This window comes from Sinohyriopsis cumingii, unplaced genomic scaffold, assembly GCF_028554795.1.
Source record: "Sinohyriopsis cumingii isolate HCF-2022 unplaced genomic scaffold, ASM2855479v2 utg003358l, whole genome shotgun sequence".
In the NCBI taxonomy this organism is placed as follows: Eukaryota; Metazoa; Mollusca; class Bivalvia; order Unionida; family Unionidae; genus Sinohyriopsis; species Sinohyriopsis cumingii.
The window spans coordinates 1-22153 of record NW_028316467.1 but is presented as its reverse complement, the minus strand read 5'-3'; the positions used below and the strand labels follow the sequence as shown (position 1 = coordinate 22153).

At 35.0% G+C, this 22153-nt stretch overlaps 6 non-coding genes across 6 annotated transcripts; all 6 read right to left on the bottom strand.

Moving 5' to 3' along the window:
• Window positions 1–1445: 1445 nt before the first annotated feature.
• Window positions 1446–1550, bottom strand: Trnal-caa (transfer RNA leucine (anticodon CAA)). Its single transcript has 2 exons — window positions 1513–1550; window positions 1446–1491 (listed from the first exon to the last, which is right to left on the bottom strand). It is a non-coding gene; the product is annotated as a tRNA-Leu (tRNA).
• Window positions 1551–2653: 1103 nt separating this feature from the next.
• Window positions 2654–2758, bottom strand: Trnal-caa (transfer RNA leucine (anticodon CAA)). The gene is made up of 2 exons: window positions 2721–2758; window positions 2654–2699 (listed from the first exon to the last, which is right to left on the bottom strand). It is a non-coding gene; the product is annotated as a tRNA-Leu (tRNA).
• A 7408-nt stretch (window positions 2759–10166) lies between these two features.
• On the bottom strand, window positions 10167–10271 carry Trnal-caa (transfer RNA leucine (anticodon CAA)). Its single transcript has 2 exons — window positions 10234–10271; window positions 10167–10212 (listed from the first exon to the last, which is right to left on the bottom strand). It is a non-coding gene; the product is annotated as a tRNA-Leu (tRNA).
• A 1103-nt stretch (window positions 10272–11374) lies between these two features.
• Trnal-caa (transfer RNA leucine (anticodon CAA)) lies at window positions 11375–11479 on the bottom strand. The gene is made up of 2 exons: window positions 11442–11479; window positions 11375–11420 (listed from the first exon to the last, which is right to left on the bottom strand). It is a non-coding gene; the product is annotated as a tRNA-Leu (tRNA).
• A 7406-nt stretch (window positions 11480–18885) lies between these two features.
• Trnal-caa (transfer RNA leucine (anticodon CAA)) lies at window positions 18886–18990 on the bottom strand. The gene is made up of 2 exons: window positions 18953–18990; window positions 18886–18931 (listed from the first exon to the last, which is right to left on the bottom strand). It is a non-coding gene; the product is annotated as a tRNA-Leu (tRNA).
• Window positions 18991–20093: 1103 nt separating this feature from the next.
• On the bottom strand, window positions 20094–20198 carry Trnal-caa (transfer RNA leucine (anticodon CAA)). Its single transcript has 2 exons — window positions 20161–20198; window positions 20094–20139 (listed from the first exon to the last, which is right to left on the bottom strand). It is a non-coding gene; the product is annotated as a tRNA-Leu (tRNA).
• Between the last annotated feature and the right edge of the window lie 1955 nt (window positions 20199–22153).

Here is a 22153-nt window from a genome sequence, read left to right as displayed (position 1 = left end):
GTTTTTTCACTAATATATTCTATAGTATATTATTTTATATCGGTCTATAGATACAAAGTCTTAGTGCCCTTAAGAGTTGCACATATATTTAGCATATTGGGGTGTACACCTCCAGCAAGCAATATCTTTTTAGAAGTAATAAATGAAAATAATTAGTAAAGAATGCAAATAGACAAAATATAGGCTTTACACTTTTCTTATTTTAGCTTTGACAACAAATACACAAACATTCTAGTAAACTTTTGGTGTTTGATAAATATATTAAGCATCAACATAAGCTCTAGTCACACCCACACGTATTGACACCTGTGAAGAACATCAATGCATCATGGCTTAGGTGACAAAGATAGTCTTGTACTAGGTTAACTTATGTACAAACATCCGATGTACAGTTTGCTTTTTAATAAATCAACATTTTAAAAATATTTCTCTCCAATACACGATAGACTAAGGACATACAATGTGTATAGTGCCGTTTGGGTGTACTTCCAGTAAACATGGGCACACTCAAATACGCTATCTATTATCTGCCATATTTACCTACATACGTACCCGTTACCCTGACCTTTAGCCACTAAATGTGTGTCTGTATGTCTGTTTCTCTGATCGATTTGTCACTTTTGAGGGACCTATATGATGGGTGAACTTTCTTTCTATTGACTCCATAACTATCTACTTACGTACCCATCACCTTGCCCTTTAGCCTTTCTCTCTCTCTCTCTCTCTCTCTCTCTCTCTCTCAACATTTGATTTGTCTCAAAACATCTACCCCAACTTTGACGTACATTTATGCCAATATATTTTTCAAAACAGTTAATAGGAGTTCTACCTAACATTGAATTGTTTGGGACGGTTGGAGGTAACGAAATGGGCTGTCGTTGTGAACTGATGAGGAAAGATAATCACTCTAGCCAAACAGATACAAATTATCTGCTCTTATGAGATGCATCAATGTAGTATATACAGAGGTCAGTCCGTCCTAATATTCACAAAGTTGTAACATTTCATAAAATAGTCAATGATAACTTCCCTGATTTAATAACCAGCATGCTTCAAACGAAAACTGCAGCCATTAATATGCGTAGAAATTTGTTTTAATGAAAATCTAAATTTTCCGTAGTATTCATACAAACTACACATATTGCACATCTAGCCACGTGGACCCCACATTTTAGACCCTGACATTCTTAGCAAGACAAACTCTTTCTTTGAAAACCTCTAAAACAATTTTAAGCCTTTCCATCTTGACGCCACCAGTTCAACATGGTGGCCTAATGTAAAATTTCCATTAGAGACGATAGTCTTCTCCCCATCTTACCATCAGATGCCAGTTTCAGTCTGAAATGGCTTAATATCCTACTATCCACCTACATTCTACATTCGAGAGAACAAAATACTTATTTGGATTGATAAAAACGGATGATGCAAGAAGGAAAGAAATGAACTGTCAGAAGTGGGATTTGAACCCACGCCCACATTCGTGGACCAGAACACTCTATGCAGGTTTATAACCTTGAGTCTGGCGCCTTAGACCACTCGGCCATCCTGACATATATAAAAGCGTCACGAAACTGACTAATTGTTGAAGGCTTCCATATATAAAAGCCCTATCTTTTGTAAAGTCATTTGAGTAATGTATGTTTTTTTAAAAATGTATATACTTTGCATACGATAAGTCCATTTTCCATAAACTAACGACAACTGTATTTGACGGGTCTTCTATTTACATTAGACTAATAAATGTTGGGCAACTTCTTCTGTTGTGCAATCTGCGTCAGCCATTTTTGTTATATAACTCGCGTCCAAATGGAAGGCCATGGTGCTACAAAAACGGCGAATTTAAAATGCACCATAATTGAATGCATCGGACTGGCATACCTGCCGTGTATGATACGCGTATTGGTGGAAAAATGAATAGCTTCATTTTAATTAAATAATCTACGGATAAATGTGTTTGTGTGTGTTTGTGTTTCTGTGTGTATATTTTAATTTCTCCTTTTGTAGTCTCTGTTTGTCTGTCCCTCTCCAATTTTAATTTGGCACAAACGTCTATCCCACGTACGATACACAAATTTGAATGAAATGCTGACAGTGACTTGGTGAGTAAAGATAATCATTCTAACCAAAGAGACACAGTTCTCTCCTCATATGAAATGTATCAATGCAGTGTAACTTGAGGTCAGTCCGTCCTAAGATTGGCAAAGCTGCTGTAACAGTTGTTAAAGTGGTGAATGAAAATTTGCCTGACTTGATATTCAGCATGTCTGAAATAAAAAGTGCCGCTACTAACATACGTAACAATTTTGTCTTAATGGAAATCTTAAATTTCCCCTAGCGTTTATACAAACTACACATATTAAACGTACAGTTGCGTGGACCCAATATGTTTGACCCTGAGAATTTTAGCAAAACAAACTCTTTCCGTGAAAACCCTTAAACCACTTTTATGGCTTTCCATCTTGACGCCATCCTTTTCATCATGGCGGCCTAATGTTAGATTTCTGCTAGAGGCAACACTCTTCACCCTCTTTAACATCAGATGCCAGTTTGAAGCTGAAAAGTCTCAATATTCTACTATCGACTTACATTCGAGAGAATAAAATACTTATTTTGATTGATGCGAACGGATGATCCAAGAAAAAAAAAAGTCAGCTGTCAGAAGTGGGATTTGAACCCACGCCCACATTCGTGGACCAGAACACTCTATGTAGGTTTATAACCTTGAGTCTGGCGCCTTAGACCACTCGGCCATCCTGACATAAGTATAAGCGTCACGAAACTGACTAATTGTTGAAGGCTTCCATATATAAAAGCCCCATCTTTTGTATAGTCATTGAGTAATGTATGTTTTTATTAAAAATATATATACTTTGCATACGATAAGTCTATTTTCTGTAAACTAACGACAACTGTATTTGACCGGTCTTCTATTTACATTAGGCTGATAAATGTTGGGTAATTTCCTCTGTTGTGCAATCTGCATCAGCCGTTTCTGTTATTTAACTCGTGTCCAAATGAAGGCCATGGTGCTACAAAAACGGCGAATTTAAAATGTACCATAATTGAATGCATCGGACTGGCATACATTCCGTGTGTGATACGCGTATTGGTGGAAAAATGAATAGCTTCATTTTAATTAAATAATCTACGGATAAACGTGTGTGTGTGTGTGTGTGTGTGTGTGTGTGTGTGTGTGTGTGTGTGTGCATGTGCGTGTGTGTATCATAGAGGTTATGTCACTGAAACATTTGCATAAGAAGAGAGACATCCCGAATGTGATATCTCATGAAGAAATGAAAATTCGAAATGTTTTTCTTGAGCCGGATATCGTTAAATGCAAACGTTTAGCACGACATAAAGCATAAGAAAAGCTAGTTAATACTTGGGAAAATGACAGAAATTACAGTCTCAACGTGGTATGTGCTGGCTGGTATATTACAGTAAAAAGTCCCTCCCCACCCCACCCTTGCCAATGGTTTCAATTTTGTAACTTTTCAGAAAAACGGATGGGGGAAAGTACTAAAAGTTGTTTGAACCAAATTTCAAGTTGACAAATAGATTCACAAATATGTCTGACTCTGATTTATGGACCATACAAAACAATTAGAATACATCAACTGTATTAGTTTGGGAAAATATTGATGGAAAAGAGAAGAAAAAAACTCCTGGCTCCAACAAATTCCAAGCCACCCACCCCCAGTCCCATATTATAATATGAAGTAACATAGTTATTTAACTTCAATGCATCCGTATGCTGATATCGGCATTCTAAATCTGTTTAATATAAACCCTACCAACAATACTGAACTTGCAGCCATCCACTGTTACACGGGCACTTGATTGTGGGGATAACTAATAATAACGGGTCCCCGAGTGGACGAGTGGTCTAAAGCGCTCTCCGTTACGGATCACTGTCATCTCACCTCTCTCTGCGTGGGTTCGAGTCTCGGATTCGGCCAATGTGGGTATGCGACAAAGCTTGCCAGTAGGTTCTCGTGGGTCGATGGTTCTTTCCGGGATTTTCCCGGGTTCTTCATCCACCATTAATACTGGCGCCATTTATAGCCTATCGTTTCCTGAAAAATGGCGTTAAACCCTACAACAACAACAACAACTAATGATAACAGACTCGGAATTAATTAATTGGGAGTGTTATTATTGGTTTCCCCCCTCAATCAAGTTCTTCTGAATGTTACAAATGATCATTATACAAAATACAGTTTATTACAGTAATTTGTGTTATAAAAAAGATGCATTTATTTAATTTAGTTACTAATGGAATTGTATGACAAATATGCCTCGCGTTACATAGATGTTACTAACATGGCTAGTTGCTATCTCTATATAAAGATTCTGTCTGTCAGGGCCTTCGAATAATAGAAAAAAAAAGATGTTGAATAAAACCCAAAGACGAAATTTGACACAAGACGGCCTTTGCCGGGGATTATTATTGCATGAGCTGTCCATACAAGAATACATACCAGTTGATCATTATAAATCTGGTAGCTCATTGGTGGTTCTTATTGATTCTGGTCCAGAGATAAAGATGATGCAAAAAGTAAAATGGCCAATCATGTCTTGCAATACAGTTTTCATGGTATAAAAGGTTTTAGATGGTCATTTGCCCTTTATCCAAATACAAAGGCATCACCAAGTGATCTTTCTATTTCAACCTGGAAATGGATTGATGAACTTTATGTATATCGCTTTAAGCCACCATTTCTGCTGCATGGATGGTTCAAGCAATTCTTAAAATGCACTTTCTGCACGAAATCTCACGGACACACAGATGATTGCTAAGCATTACAGAAACCCAATGAAGCAAATAAATTATCTTCGTGATGGACCAATGTCAGTTACTCAAGAAGATCAGGTACATTATTCTAACTATTGATTTGGAGGATTTTCATCAGAGCCTTCTCACTGTAGATGGCTTCTTTATCATCTGGAAGATGTGGATATATAGTTATAAGCGGAACCACAGTACACATCCTTTCCCAGTTTATCAGAAGCTTTCTGATGAGCATGATTTTCCAAATGATGCTCATAAGATGATTAACAAACTTGCTGTCGAAACTCTAAGCTAGGACAGGCTGAATTTGATGACTATGCACGAAAAAAATGTCTGTGCCAGCACAGAAGGAACTAACAGCAGCAGTGAACCTTCTGTAGCATTCAATTATTTTACTTTCCTTCTTTAGTGACAGTCTAAATATTCAACAGATGAAAATCTAATAAGACTTACTTTAGCGTATGCCTTGTTCTAGTCATGGGAAAACAAGTTACCGATTCAGACAGTGTCAATACGATATTTAAGAATTTAATGACAACGGAAACAAGAGAGGATCTTAATTTTAGTCTATTATAAATTCATGTCAATAATAAAGTTGCTTGTGTCAAAAATAGATCAAAGCATTGTATATTCCACAATTAACATCGATATTGTTGAAAATATGTTCTGCCAATAGAGTTCTCTGTATTATGGGGCTGCTACTAACCCAACATTTAATTCCTATCGTACAGGAAAATTTTCCAACATTATTATTATTCTATCATGATAAGAGAACCTGTTTTTAATTCTTTTCAGCTGTAGAGGTGCAAGACAAAACAAGCATTACCATCGTGATTCTATACTTTGATGCAGGAATACAAATCAAAGGTCGACTAAATTACAATGAATTAAATTGTGGTCACAAAAAAATATGAAATGCATAAATGCATAAAGACATCCATGGCTTACAACATTTTGTCTCTTTGAAAAGTGGTCTGAATCAAGAAGGTATTGTAGGAATAGTTATACGCAATAGCCATGAAACCTTGGAAATATAAATGACAACATCTTTGTACACTATCAGTACTTCTCACTGCAATCTAAACTCCTAAGTAGCTAATTTCTTACCAGTATTAAAGCTGGATGTATGAATCCAATTGTAAATTAAAACTGAATAAAACGGACACAATGCAGTTTCATCTGGCTTTATGTGCAATATTATCCTTTTCTAGGATCTCAATATATAGAAATTCAAAACGTGGTGATGTGAAGTGTAGCTATCAGTTATATTGCTTTATTAATTGGATACATGCCCTGGATTTGTCATCCATCTCTACATCACTGTGTGCCTCCCATTGATCATAATGTTTTATTCGGTTCCATTCCGTCATTGAGATATGGGAAATTTCCAGTAATGCAAATTTAACTGGGAGACACTTTTCCGTTCACATAATACATAAAAAGTGAAGTTAACCCAAAACAAATACATTTCATTTAGAGTAATGTGAAACATAACCAAACGCAACCCATCTACCTCATGATGTTGCTTTTGTGCAGTTAGCCCAAGGCAGTATAACATCATACATTTTAATATAATATTGTGTTAGGGCAAGCAAACTGATGAAAACTAATTACACAAGCATAAACTAAATGAAAGCTTTTGTTTTCTTGACAGCTTAATTCCTATATGAGATTCAAGAAATGAATAGTATTTACATTACGAAAAAGATTTACAAAGCAATTGTTAACAGTTTCTAAGTTAAAGTTCAGTTGAAATTTGATTAATTACTCACATATTGACTGAATAAGTATACTATGTTTTAAAATATTCTTTCTTCACAGACATCCAGAGTTCAACAATGTATATATATATATATATATATATATATATATATATATATATATATATATATATATATATATATATATATATATATATATATATATAAATTATAAAATAAACAACTCCAACACGTAGAATGTGTGACCGGTTTCGCTTTAATGCTTCATCAGACTGAATTCAAACTGAATTCAATATCATTGCTTACGTCATTAAATATGTTGTTTCTAAGTGATCAATGAAATAAACAATGATATAAACAAGATGACGTCATAGCTTACATTTTTAACGTAATTATCTAATACTTTAACGAATAATTTACATCGAGATGTGCATATACAGCAAAGATTAATGATATCTTAATACATAAATATATATATAAAACTGGATCTTAAAGATACGTATATCTCTACTGAAAACTATATATACCATTTATTAACAAATAGAGATAAACAGTTTTAGTAACATTAGTATTATGTATAATACATATATATATATTACAGAGAAAATACTAAGAAACAAATCAATGTTTATCCATGTCAAGAAGTGTTCAACACTTGTGAATTTTTCCAGTAAATGTCACACGATCTTGAACATTATATAAGGAGCAGAACAACGCTCGTTTTTCTCCCTAACAAGTCAGAAAAACGACTTGACGTAAAAAACCGAAGCTGTTCCTATTGCATATTTGCCAGGTTATACCGAGATGTAGCGATTGTTACCGATGTTCAAATTGACTCTGTTAATCAAATAACCAATCACTGAAGCAATCACAATCGAATCTCATTCAGTTCGAAGTAGGCTGGAAGCATCGAAGTTGATATTGTTTTAAAGTGTACAAGGCACGAAGCCACGGACAAACTTTGTGTAAATGTTGAGATTCAGAATTATCAAGGCACTTGAATATTACTTATGGGAAATGTGTGGAATGTCTTCTTTACGGTGATGTATGTTATGAGTGACTAAATGCGTGGATAGTATATAAAATTAAAACAGTCATCCAGGAGTCAGATTGTGACCTGCGAGAGTTATTTACCTTGTCTTAATTGGGAGTGTGTTATCGTTCGTTTCCCCATGAATCAAGTGCATGTACCGTGATGATACTGAAACAGAGATTTTCAATTAAACTGTGCTAATGCATCAGACTGGCAAGTTTTCTGTGTGTGCTACTCATATTAATAACAAAAATCTATAGCATCGTTCTTATTGAATAATCTACAGACAAATGTGTGTGTGTGTGTGTGTGTGTGTGTGTGTGTGTTTTCTAATTTTCGTTTATTGTTTCTTATCGACCTCTTGTAACGATAAGATTTGTGTGAATAATTATTATATACTTCCTGGTGAAGACTCTACAAGACAATCTCTGTGTTCTAAAATATTTTTCTTATTCACCTTAAACGTCTATGCTCTGTGTAAATTGTCGTTTTTATTTTGTGAAACAAACCACTAGAACTACAATACTGGTATATCAATAGAATTCAACAGTTATGTTTGCTGTTAAATATATTCTTGGAAATAATGAAATCTAACTTTTCATTTGACAAGTTGATATTATATAATTTTGATGCCCGTGGTATCCTGTTGTATTATTTCATCTTGGATATATTTAGACGCTAGAAGAAAGAAATCGAGCCAACACAATTATTTCTCCTGAGTTGAGAACAATATCCCAATTCACGATTATTATCTTTATATGATGAGGGATTTATGCTATTTTAAATTGTATTGTAGTGTTCATGTTTATTTCAATTAATTTGGTCTCTTGATTAAATCCGTTGCACATTTTTCTACTTATTTAACTCAATTTCTTGTCTCTAATCATTGCACTCATTGGAACAATAGAAAGACTAAATACACAATAAATTTATTAACTGACAATAACTATATAAACTAAAAATGGATACCTGTTTTATAATTGTAGGATCACATGATGTATACTCTTTGGATATCATTATAGTTTGAAATGGCTTGTGTTTATTTTATCTTTTCTATGTAAAAATCCTCTCAAAATTGTTTCTATTTTATTTGTGTATATATTATGAGCGAATGTTTGTGGAATGGAATGTATCGACGATTCTTTATTTTCTTTTACATATTAATTTCGTTTTTTCACTAATATATTCTATAGTATATTATTTTATATCGGTCTATAGATACAAAGTCTTAGTGCCCTTAAGAGTTGCACATATATTTAGCATATTGGGGTGTACACCTCCAGCAAGCAATATCTTTTTAGAAGTAATAAATGAAAATAATTAGTAAAGAATGCAAATAGACAAAATATAGGCTTTACACTTTTCTTATTTTAGCTTTGACAACAAATACACAAACATTCTAGTAAACTTTTGGTGTTTGATAAATATATTAAGCATCAACATAAGCTCTAGTCACACCCACACGTATTGACACCTGTGAAGAACATCAATGCATCATGGCTTAGGTGACAAAGATAGTCTTGTACTAGGTTAACTTATGTACAAACATCCGATGTACAGTTTGCTTTTTAATAAATCAACATTTTAAAAATATTTCTCTCCAATACACGATAGACTAAGGACATACAATGTGTATAGTGCCGTTTGGGTGTACTTCCAGTAAACATGGGCACACTCAAATACGCTATCTATTATCTGCCATATTTACCTACATACGTACCCGTTACCCTGACCTTTAGCCACTAAATGTGTGTCTGTATGTCTGTTTCTCTGATCGATTTGTCACTTTTGAGGGACCTATATGATGGGTGAACTTTCTTTCTATTGACTCCATAACTATCTACTTACGTACCCATCACCTTGCCCTTTAGCCTTTCTCTCTCTCTCTCTCTCTCTCTCTCCTCTCTCTCTCTCTCAACATTTGATTTGTCTCAAAACATCTACCCCAACTTTGACGTACATTTATGCCAATATATTTTTCAAAACAGTTAATAGGAGTTCTACCTAACATTGAATTGTTTGGGACGGTTGGAGGTAACGAAATGGGCTGTCGTTGTGAACTGATGAGGAAAGATAATCACTCTAGCCAAACAGATACAAATTATCTGCTCTTATGAGATGCATCAATGTAGTATATACAGAGGTCAGTCCGTCCTAATATTCACAAAGTTGTAACATTTCATAAAATAGTCAATGATAACTTCCCTGATTTAATAACCAGCATGCTTCAAACGAAAACTGCAGCCATTAATATGCGTAGAAATTTGTTTTAATGAAAATCTAAATTTTCCGTAGTATTCATACAAACTACACATATTGCACATCTAGCCACGTGGACCCCACATTTTAGACCCTGACATTCTTAGCAAGACAAACTCTTTCTTTGAAAACCTCTAAAACAATTTTAAGCCTTTCCATCTTGACGCCACCAGTTCAACATGGTGGCCTAATGTAAAATTTCCATTAGAGACGATAGTCTTCTCCCCATCTTACCATCAGATGCCAGTTTCAGTCTGAAATGGCTTAATATCCTACTATCCACCTACATTCTACATTCGAGAGAACAAAATACTTATTTGGATTGATAAAAACGGATGATGCAAGAAGGAAAGAAATGAACTGTCAGAAGTGGGATTTGAACCCACGCCCACATTCGTGGACCAGAACACTCTATGCAGGTTTATAACCTTGAGTCTGGCGCCTTAGACCACTCGGCCATCCTGACATATATAAAAGCGTCACGAAACTGACTAATTGTTGAAGGCTTCCATATATAAAAGCCCTATCTTTTGTAAAGTCATTTGAGTAATGTATGTTTTTTTAAAAATGTATATACTTTGCATACGATAAGTCCATTTTCCATAAACTAACGACAACTGTATTTGACGGGTCTTCTATTTACATTAGACTAATAAATGTTGGGCAACTTCTTCTGTTGTGCAATCTGCGTCAGCCATTTTTGTTATATAACTCGCGTCCAAATGGAAGGCCATGGTGCTACAAAAACGGCGAATTTAAAATGCACCATAATTGAATGCATCGGACTGGCATACCTGCCGTGTATGATACGCGTATTGGTGGAAAAATGAATAGCTTCATTTTAATTAAATAATCTACGGATAAATGTGTTTGTGTGTGTTTGTGTTTCTGTGTGTATATTTTAATTTCTCCTTTTGTAGTCTCTGTTTGTCTGTCCCTCTCCAATTTTAATTTGGCACAAACGTCTATCCCACGTACGATACACAAATTTGAATGAAATGCTGACAGTGACTTGGTGAGTAAAGATAATCATTCTAACCAAAGAGACACAGTTCTCTCCTCATATGAAATGTATCAATGCAGTGTAACTTGAGGTCAGTCCGTCCTAAGATTGGCAAAGCTGCTGTAACAGTTGTTAAAGTGGTGAATGAAAATTTGCCTGACTTGATATTCAGCATGTCTGAAATAAAAAGTGCCGCTACTAACATACGTAACAATTTTGTCTTAATGGAAATCTTAAATTTCCCCTAGCGTTTATACAAACTACACATATTAAACGTACAGTTGCGTGGACCCAATATGTTTGACCCTGAGAATTTTAGCAAAACAAACTCTTTCCGTGAAAACCCTTAAACCACTTTTATGGCTTTCCATCTTGACGCCATCCTTTTCATCATGGCGGCCTAATGTTAGATTTCTGCTAGAGGCAACACTCTTCACCCTCTTTAACATCAGATGCCAGTTTGAAGCTGAAAAGTCTCAATATTCTACTATCGACTTACATTCGAGAGAATAAAATACTTATTTTGATTGATGCGAACGGATGATCCAAGAAAAAAAAAAGTCAGCTGTCAGAAGTGGGATTTGAACCCACGCCCACATTCGTGGACCAGAACACTCTATGTAGGTTTATAACCTTGAGTCTGGCGCCTTAGACCACTCGGCCATCCTGACATAAGTATAAGCGTCACGAAACTGACTAATTGTTGAAGGCTTCCATATATAAAAGCCCCATCTTTTGTATAGTCATTGAGTAATGTATGTTTTTATTAAAAATATATATACTTTGCATACGATAAGTCTATTTTCTGTAAACTAACGACAACTGTATTTGACCGGTCTTCTATTTACATTAGGCTGATAAATGTTGGGTAATTTCCTCTGTTGTGCAATCTGCATCAGCCGTTTCTGTTATTTAACTCGTGTCCAAATGAAGGCCATGGTGCTACAAAAACGGCGAATTTAAAATGTACCATAATTGAATGCATCGGACTGGCATACATTCCGTGTGTGATACGCGTATTGGTGGAAAAATGAATAGCTTCATTTTAATTAAATAATCTACGGATAAACGTGTGTGTGTGTGTGTGTGTGTGTGTGTGTGTGTGTGTGTGCATGTGCGTGTGTGTATCATAGAGGTTATGTCACTGAAACATTTGCATAAGAAGAGAGACATCCCGAATGTGATATCTCATGAAGAAATGAAAATTCGAAATGTTTTTCTTGAGCCGGATATCGTTAAATGCAAACGTTTAGCACGACATAAAGCATAAGAAAAGCTAGTTAATACTTGGGAAAATGACAGAAATTACAGTCTCAACGTGGTATGTGCTGGCTGGTATATTACAGTAAAAAGTCCCTCCCCACCCCACCCTTGCCAATGGTTTCAATTTTGTAACTTTTCAGAAAAACGGATGGGGGAAAGTACTAAAAGTTGTTTGAACCAAATTTCAAGTTGACAAATAGATTCACAAATATGTCTGACTCTGATTTATGGACCATACAAAACAATTAGAATACATCAACTGTATTAGTTTGGGAAAATATTGATGGAAAAGAGAAGAAAAAAACTCCTGGCTCCAACAAATTCCAAGCCACCCACCCCCAGTCCCATATTATAATATGAAGTAACATAGTTATTTAACTTCAATGCATCCGTATGCTGATATCGGCATTCTAAATCTGTTTAATATAAACCCTACCAACAATACTGAACTTGCAGCCATCCACTGTTACACGGGCACTTGATTGTGGGGATAACTAATAATAACGGGTCCCCGAGTGGACGAGTGGTCTAAAGCGCTCTCCGTTACGGATCACTGTCATCTCACCTCTCTCTGCGTGGGTTCGAGTCTCGGATTCGGCCAATGTGGGTATGCGACAAAGCTTGCCAGTAGGTTCTCGTGGGTCGATGGTTCTTTCCGGGATTTTCCCGGGTTCTTCATCCACCATTAATACTGGCGCCATTTATAGCCTATCGTTTCCTGAAAAATGGCGTTAAACCCTACAACAACAACAACAACTAATGATAACAGACTCGGAATTAATTAATTGGGAGTGTTATTATTGGTTTCCCCCCTCAATCAAGTTCTTCTGAATGTTACAAATGATCATTATACAAAATACAGTTTATTACAGTAATTTGTGTTATAAAAAAGATGCATTTATTTAATTTAGTTACTAATGGAATTGTATGACAAATATGCCTCGCGTTACATAGATGTTACTAACATGGCTAGTTGCTATCTCTATATAAAGATTCTGTCTGTCAGGGCCTTCGAATAATAGAAAAAAAAAGATGTTGAATGAAACCCAAAGACGAAATTTGACACAAGACGGCCTTTGCCGGGGATTATTATTGCATGAGCTGTCCATACAAGAATACATACCAGTTGATCATTATAAATCTGGTAGCTCATTGGTGGTTCTTATTGATTCTGGTCCAGAGATAAAGATGATGCAAAAAGTAAAATGGCCAATCATGTCTTGCAATACAGTTTTCATGGTATAAAAGGTTTTAGATGGTCATTTGCCCTTTATCCAAATACAAAGGCATCACCAAGTGATCTTTCTATTTCAACCTGGAAATGGATTGATGAACTTTATGTATATCGCTTTAAGCCACCATTTCTGCTGCATGGATGGTTCAAGCAATTCTTAAAATGCACTTTCTGCACGAAATCTCACGGACACACAGATGATTGCTAAGCATTACAGAAACCCAATGAAGCAAATAAATTATCTTCGTGATGGACCAATGTCAGTTACTCAAGAAGATCAGGTACATTATTCTAACTATTGATTTGGAGGATTTTCATCAGAGCCTTCTCACTGTAGATGGCTTCTTTATCATCTGGAAGATGTGGATATATAGTTATAAGCGGAACCACAGTACACATCCTTTCCCAGTTTATCAGAAGCTTTCTGATGAGCATGATTTTCCAAATGATGCTCATAAGATGATTAACAAACTTGCTGTCGAAACTCTAAGCTAGGACAGGCTGAATTTGATGACTATGCACGAAAAAAATGTCTGTGCCAGCACAGAAGGAACTAACAGCAGCAGTGAACCTTCTGTAGCATTCAATTATTTTACTTTCCTTCTTTAGTGACAGTCTAAATATTCAACAGATGAAAATCTAATAAGACTTACTTTAGCGTATGCCTTGTTCTAGTCATGGGAAAACAAGTTACCGATTCAGACAGTGTCAATACGATATTTAAGAATTTAATGACAACGGAAACAAGAGAGGATCTTAATTTTAGTCTATTATAAATTCATGTCAATAATAAAGTTGCTTGTGTCAAAAATAGATCAAAGCATTGTATATTCCACAATTAACATCGATATTGTTGAAAATATGTTCTGCCAATAGAGTTCTCTGTATTATGGGGCTGCTACTAACCCAACATTTAATTCCTATCGTACAGGAAAATTTTCCAACATTATTATTATTCTATCATGATAAGAGAACCTGTTTTTAATTCTTTTCAGCTGTAGAGGTGCAAGACAAAACAAGCATTACCATCGTGATTCTATACTTTGATGCAGGAATACAAATCAAAGGTCGACTAAATTACAATGAATTAAATTGTGGTCACAAAAAAATATGAAATGCATAAATGCATAAAGACATCCATGGCTTACAACATTTTGTCTCTTTGAAAAGTGGTCTGAATCAAGAAGGTATTGTAGGAATAGTTATACGCAATAGCCATGAAACCTTGGAAATATAAATGACAACATCTTTGTACACTATCAGTACTTCTCACTGCAATCTAAACTCCTAAGTAGCTAATTTCTTACCAGTATTAAAGCTGGATGTATGAATCCAATTGTAAATTAAAACTGAATAAAACGGACACAATGCAGTTTCATCTGGCTTTATGTGCAATATTATCCTTTTCTAGGATCTCAATATATAGAAATTCAAAACGTGGTGATGTGAAGTGTAGCTATCAGTTATATTGCTTTATTAATTGGATACATGCCCTGGATTTGTCATCCATCTCTACATCACTGTGTGCCTCCCATTGATCATAATGTTTTATTCGGTTCCATTCCGTCATTGAGATATGGGAAATTTCCAGTAATGCAAATTTAACTGGGAGACACTTTTCCGTTCACATAATACATAAAAAGTGAAGTTAACCCAAAACAAATACATTTCATTTAGAGTAATGTGAAACATAACCAAACGCAACCCATCTACCTCATGATGTTGCTTTTGTGCAGTTAGCCCAAGGCAGTATAACATCATACATTTTAATATAATATTGTGTTAGGGCAAGCAAACTGATGAAAACTAATTACACAAGCATAAACTAAATGAAAGCTTTTGTTTTCTTGACAGCTTAATTCCTATATGAGATTCAAGAAATGAATAGTATTTACATTACGAAAAAGATTTACAAAGCAATTGTTAACAGTTTCTAAGTTAAAGTTCAGTTGAAATTTGATTAATTACTCACATATTGACTGAATAAGTATACTATGTTTTAAAATATTCTTTCTTCACAGACATCCAGAGTTCAACAATGTATATATATATATATATATATATATATATATATATATATATATATATATATATATATATATATATATATATATATATATATATATATATAAATTATAAAATAAACAACTCCAACACGTAGAATGTGTGACCGGTTTCGCTTTAATGCTTCATCAGACTGAATTCAAACTGAATTCAATATCATTGCTTACGTCATTAAATATGTTGTTTCTAAGTGATCAATGAAATAAACAATGATATAAACAAGATGACGTCATAGCTTACATTTTTAACGTAATTATCTAATACTTTAACGAATAATTTACATCGAGATGTGCATATACAGCAAAGATTAATGATATCTTAATACATAAATATATATATAAAACTGGATCTTAAAGATACGTATATCTCTACTGAAAACTATATATACCATTTATTAACAAATAGAGATAAACAGTTTTAGTAACATTAGTATTATGTATAATACATATATATATATTACAGAGAAAATACTAAGAAACAAATCAATGTTTATCCATGTCAAGAAGTGTTCAACACTTGTGAATTTTTCCAGTAAATGTCACACGATCTTGAACATTATATAAGGAGCAGAACAACGCTCGTTTTTCTCCCTAACAAGTCAGAAAAACGACTTGACGTAAAAAACCGAAGCTGTTCCTATTGCATATTTGCCAGGTTATACCGAGATGTAGCGATTGTTACCGATGTTCAAATTGACTCTGTTAATCAAATAACCAATCACTGAAGCAATCACAATCGAATCTCATTCAGTTCGAAGTAGGCTGGAAGCATCGAAGTTGATATTGTTTTAAAGTGTACAAGGCACGAAGCCACGGACAAACTTTGTGTAAATGTTGAGATTCAGAATTATCAAGGCACTTGAATATTACTTATGGGAAATGTGTGGAATGTCTTCTTTACGGTGATGTATGTTATGAGTGACTAAATGCGTGGATAGTATATAAAATTAAAACAGTCATCCAGGAGTCAGATTGTGACCTGCGAGAGTTATTTACCTTGTCTTAATTGGGAGTGTGTTATCGTTCGTTTCCCCATGAATCAAGTGCATGTACCGTGATGATACTGAAACAGAGATTTTCAATTAAACTGTGCTAATGCATCAGACTGGCAAGTTTTCTGTGTGTGCTACTCATATTAATAACAAAAATCTATAGCATCGTTCTTATTGAATAATCTACAGACAAATGTGTGTGTGTGTGTGTGTGTGTGTGTGTGTGTGTTTTCTAATTTTCGTTTATTGTTTCTTATCGACCTCTTGTAACGATAAGATTTGTGTGAATAATTATTATATACTTCCTGGTGAAGACTCTACAAGACAATCTCTGTGTTCTAAAATATTTTTCTTATTCACCTTAAACGTCTATGCTCTGTGTAAATTGTCGTTTTTATTTTGTGAAACAAACCACTAGAACTACAATACTGGTATATCAATAGAATTCAACAGTTATGTTTGCTGTTAAATATATTCTTGGAAATAATGAAATCTAACTTTTCATTTGACAAGTTGATATTATATAATTTTGATGCCCGTGGTATCCTGTTGTATTATTTCATCTTGGATATATTTAGACGCTAGAAGAAAGAAATCGAGCCAACACAATTATTTCTCCTGAGTTGAGAACAATATCCCAATTCACGATTATTATCTTTATATGATGAGGGATTTATGCTATTTTAAATTGTATTGTAGTGTTCATGTTTATTTCAATTAATTTGGTCTCTTGATTAAATCCGTTGCACATTTTTCTACTTATTTAACTCAATTTCTTGTCTCTAATCATTGCACTCATTGGAACAATAGAAAGACTAAATACACAATAAATTTATTAACTGACAATAACTATATAAACTAAAAATGGATACCTGTTTTATAATTGTAGGATCACATGATGTATACTCTTTGGATATCATTATAGTTTGAAATGGCTTGTGTTTATTTTATCTTTTCTATGTAAAAATCCTCTCAAAATTGTTTCTATTTTATTTGTGTATATATTATGAGCGAATGTTTGTGGAATGGAATGTATCGACGATTCTTTATTTTCTTTTACATATTAATTTCGTTTTTTCACTAATATATTCTATAGTATATTATTTTATATCGGTCTATAGATACAAAGTCTTAGTGCCCTTAAGAGTTGCACATATATTTAGCATATTGGGGTGTACACCTCCAGCAAGCAATATCTTTTTAGAAGTAATAAATGAAAATAATTAGTAAAGAATGCAAATAGACAAAATATAGGCTTTACACTTTTCTTATTTTAGCTTTGACAACAAATACACAAACATTCTAGTAAACTTTTGGTGTTTGATAAATATATTAAGCATCAACATAAGCTCTAGTCACACCCACACGTATTGACACCTGTGAAGAACATCAATGCATCATGGCTTAGGTGACAAAGATAGTCTTGTACTAGGTTAACTTATGTACAAACATCCGATGTACAGTTTGCTTTTTAATAAATCAACATTTTAAAAATATTTCTCTCCAATACACGATAGACTAAGGACATACAATGTGTATAGTGCCGTTTGGGTGTACTTCCAGTAAACATGGGCACACTCAAATACGCTATCTATTATCTGCCATATTTACCTACATACGTACCCGTTACCCTGACCTTTAGCCACTAAATGTGTGTCTGTATGTCTGTTTCTCTGATCGATTTGTCACTTTTGAGGGACCTATATGATGGGTGAACTTTCTTTCTATTGACTCCATAACTATCTACTTACGTACCCATCACCTTGCCCTTTAGCCTTCTCTCTCTCTCTCTCTCTCTCTCTCTCTCTCTCTCTCTCTCTCAACATTTGATTTGTCTCAAAACATCTACCCCAACTTTGACGTACATTTATGCCAATATATTTTTCAAAACAGTTAATAGGAGTTCTACCTAACATTGAATTGTTTGGGACGGTTGGAGGTAACGAAATGGGCTGTCGTTGTGAACTGATGAGGAAAGATAATCACTCTAGCCAAACAGATACAAATTATCTGCTCTTATGAGATGCATCAATGTAGTATATACAGAGGTCAGTCCGTCCTAATATTCACAAAGTTGTAACATTTCATAAAATAGTCAATGATAACTTCCCTGATTTAATAACCAGCATGCTTCAAACGAAAACTGCAGCCATTAATATGCGTAGAAATTTGTTTTAATGAAAATCTAAATTTTCCGTAGTATTCATACAAACTACACATATTGCACATCTAGCCACGTGGACCCCACATTTTAGACCCTGACATTCTTAGCAAGACAAACTCTTTCTTTGAAAACCTCTAAAACAATTTTAAGCCTTTCCATCTTGACGCCACCAGTTCAACATGGTGGCCTAATGTAAAATTTCCATTAGAGACGATAGTCTTCTCCCCATCTTACCATCAGATGCCAGTTTCAGTCTGAAATGGCTTAATATCCTACTATCCACCTACATTCTACATTCGAGAGAACAAAATACTTATTTGGATTGATAAAAACGGATGATGCAAGAAGGAAAGAAATGAACTGTCAGAAGTGGGATTTGAACCCACGCCCACATTCGTGGACCAGAACACTCTATGCAGGTTTATAACCTTGAGTCTGGCGCCTTAGACCACTCGGCCATCCTGACATATATAAAAGCGTCACGAAACTGACTAATTGTTGAAGGCTTCCATATATAAAAGCCCTATCTTTTGTAAAGTCATTTGAGTAATGTATGTTTTTTTAAAAATGTATATACTTTGCATACGATAAGTCCATTTTCCATAAACTAACGACAACTGTATTTGACGGGTCTTCTATTTACATTAGACTAATAAATGTTGGGCAACTTCTTCTGTTGTGCAATCTGCGTCAGCCATTTTTGTTATATAACTCGCGTCCAAATGGAAGGCCATGGTGCTACAAAAACGGCGAATTTAAAATGCACCATAATTGAATGCATCGGACTGGCATACCTGCCGTGTATGATACGCGTATTGGTGGAAAAATGAATAGCTTCATTTTAATTAAATAATCTACGGATAAATGTGTTTGTGTGTGTTTGTGTTTCTGTGTGTATATTTTAATTTCTCCTTTTGTAGTCTCTGTTTGTCTGTCCCTCTCCAATTTTAATTTGGCACAAACGTCTATCCCACGTACGATACACAAATTTGAATGAAATGCTGACAGTGACTTGGTGAGTAAAGATAATCATTCTAACCAAAGAGACACAGTTCTCTCCTCATATGAAATGTATCAATGCAGTGTAACTTGAGGTCAGTCCGTCCTAAGATTGGCAAAGCTGCTGTAACAGTTGTTAAAGTGGTGAATGAAAATTTGCCTGACTTGATATTCAGCATGTCTGAAATAAAAAGTGCCGCTACTAACATACGTAACAATTTTGTCTTAATGGAAATCTTAAATTTCCCCTAGCGTTTATACAAACTACACATATTAAACGTACAGTTGCGTGGACCCAATATGTTTGACCCTGAGAATTTTAGCAAAACAAACTCTTTCCGTGAAAACCCTTAAACCACTTTTATGGCTTTCCATCTTGACGCCATCCTTTTCATCATGGCGGCCTAATGTTAGATTTCTGCTAGAGGCAACACTCTTCACCCTCTTTAACATCAGATGCCAGTTTGAAGCTGAAAAGTCTCAATATTCTACTATCGACTTACATTCGAGAGAATAAAATACTTATTTTGATTGATGCGAACGGATGATCCAAGAAAAAAAAAAGTCAGCTGTCAGAAGTGGGATTTGAACCCACGCCCACATTCGTGGACCAGAACACTCTATGTAGGTTTATAACCTTGAGTCTGGCGCCTTAGACCACTCGGCCATCCTGACATAAGTATAAGCGTCACGAAACTGACTAATTGTTGAAGGCTTCCATATATAAAAGCCCCATCTTTTGTATAGTCATTGAGTAATGTATGTTTTTATTAAAAATATATATACTTTGCATACGATAAGTCTATTTTCTGTAAACTAACGACAACTGTATTTGACCGGTCTTCTATTTACATTAGGCTGATAAATGTTGGGTAATTTCCTCTGTTGTGCAATCTGCATCAGCCGTTTCTGTTATTTAACTCGTGTCCAAATGAAGGCCATGGTGCTACAAAAACGGCGAATTTAAAATGTACCATAATTGAATGCATCGGACTGGCATACATTCCGTGTGTGATACGCGTATTGGTGGAAAAATGAATAGCTTCATTTTAATTAAATAATCTACGGATAAACGTGTGTGTGTGTGTGTGTGTGTGTGTGTGTGTGTGTGTGTGTGCATGTGCGTGTGTGTATCATAGAGGTTATGTCACTGAAACATTTGCATAAGAAGAGAGACATCCCGAATGTGATATCTCATGAAGAAATGAAAATTCGAAATGTTTTTCTTGAGCCGGATATCGTTAAATGCAAACGTTTAGCACGACATAAAGCATAAGAAAAGCTAGTTAATACTTGGGAAAATGACAGAAATTACAGTCTCAACGTGGTATGTGCTGGCTGGTATATTACAGTAAAAAGTCCCTCCCCACCCCACCCTTGCCAATGGTTTCAATTTTGTAACTTTTCAGAAAAACGGATGGGGGAAAGTACTAAAAGTTGTTTGAACCAAATTTCAAGTTGACAAATAGATTCACAAATATGTCTGACTCTGATTTATGGACCATACAAAACAATTAGAATACATCAACTGTATTAGTTTGGGAAAATATTGATGGAAAAGAGAAGAAAAAAACTCCTGGCTCCAACAAATTCCAAGCCACCCACCCCCAGTCCCATATTATAATATGAAGTAACATAGTTATTTAACTTCAATGCATCCGTATGCTGATATCGGCATTCTAAATCTGTTTAATATAAACCCTACCAACAATACTGAACTTGCAGCCATCCACTGTTACACGGGCACTTGATTGTGGGGATAACTAATAATAACGGGTCCCCGAGTGGACGAGTGGTCTAAAGCGCTCTCCGTTACGGATCACTGTCATCTCACCTCTCTCTGCGTGGGTTCGAGTCTCGGATTCGGCCAATGTGGGTATGCGACAAAGCTTGCCAGTAGGTTCTCGTGGGTCGATGGTTCTTTCCGGGATTTTCCCGGGTTCTTCATCCACCATTAATACTGGCGCCATTTATAGCCTATCGTTTCCTGAAAAATGGCGTTAAACCCTACAACAACAACAACAACTAATGATAACAGACTCGGAATTAATTAATTGGGAGTGTTATTATTGGTTTCCCCCCTCAATCAAGTTCTTCTGAATGTTACAAATGATCATTATACAAAATACAGTTTATTACAGTAATTTGTGTTATAAAAAAGATGCATTTATTTAATTTAGTTACTAATGGAATTGTATGACAAATATGCCTCGCGTTACATAGATGTTACTAACATGGCTAGTTGCTATCTCTATATAAAGATTCTGTCTGTCAGGGCCTTCGAATAATAGAAAAAAAAAGATGTTGAATGAAACCCAAAGACGAAATTTGACACAAGACGGCCTTTGCCGGGGATTATTATTGCATGAGCTGTCCATACAAGAATACATACCAGTTGATCATTATAAATCTGGTAGCTCATTGGTGGTTCTTATTGATTCTGGTCCAGAGATAAAGATGATGCAAAAAGTAAAATGGCCAATCATGTCTTGCAATACAGTTTTCATGGTATAAAAGGTTTTAGATGGTCATTTGCCCTTTATCCAAATACAAAGGCATCACCAAGTGATCTTTCTATTTCAACCTGGAAATGGATTGATGAACTTTATGTATATCGCTTTAAGCCACCA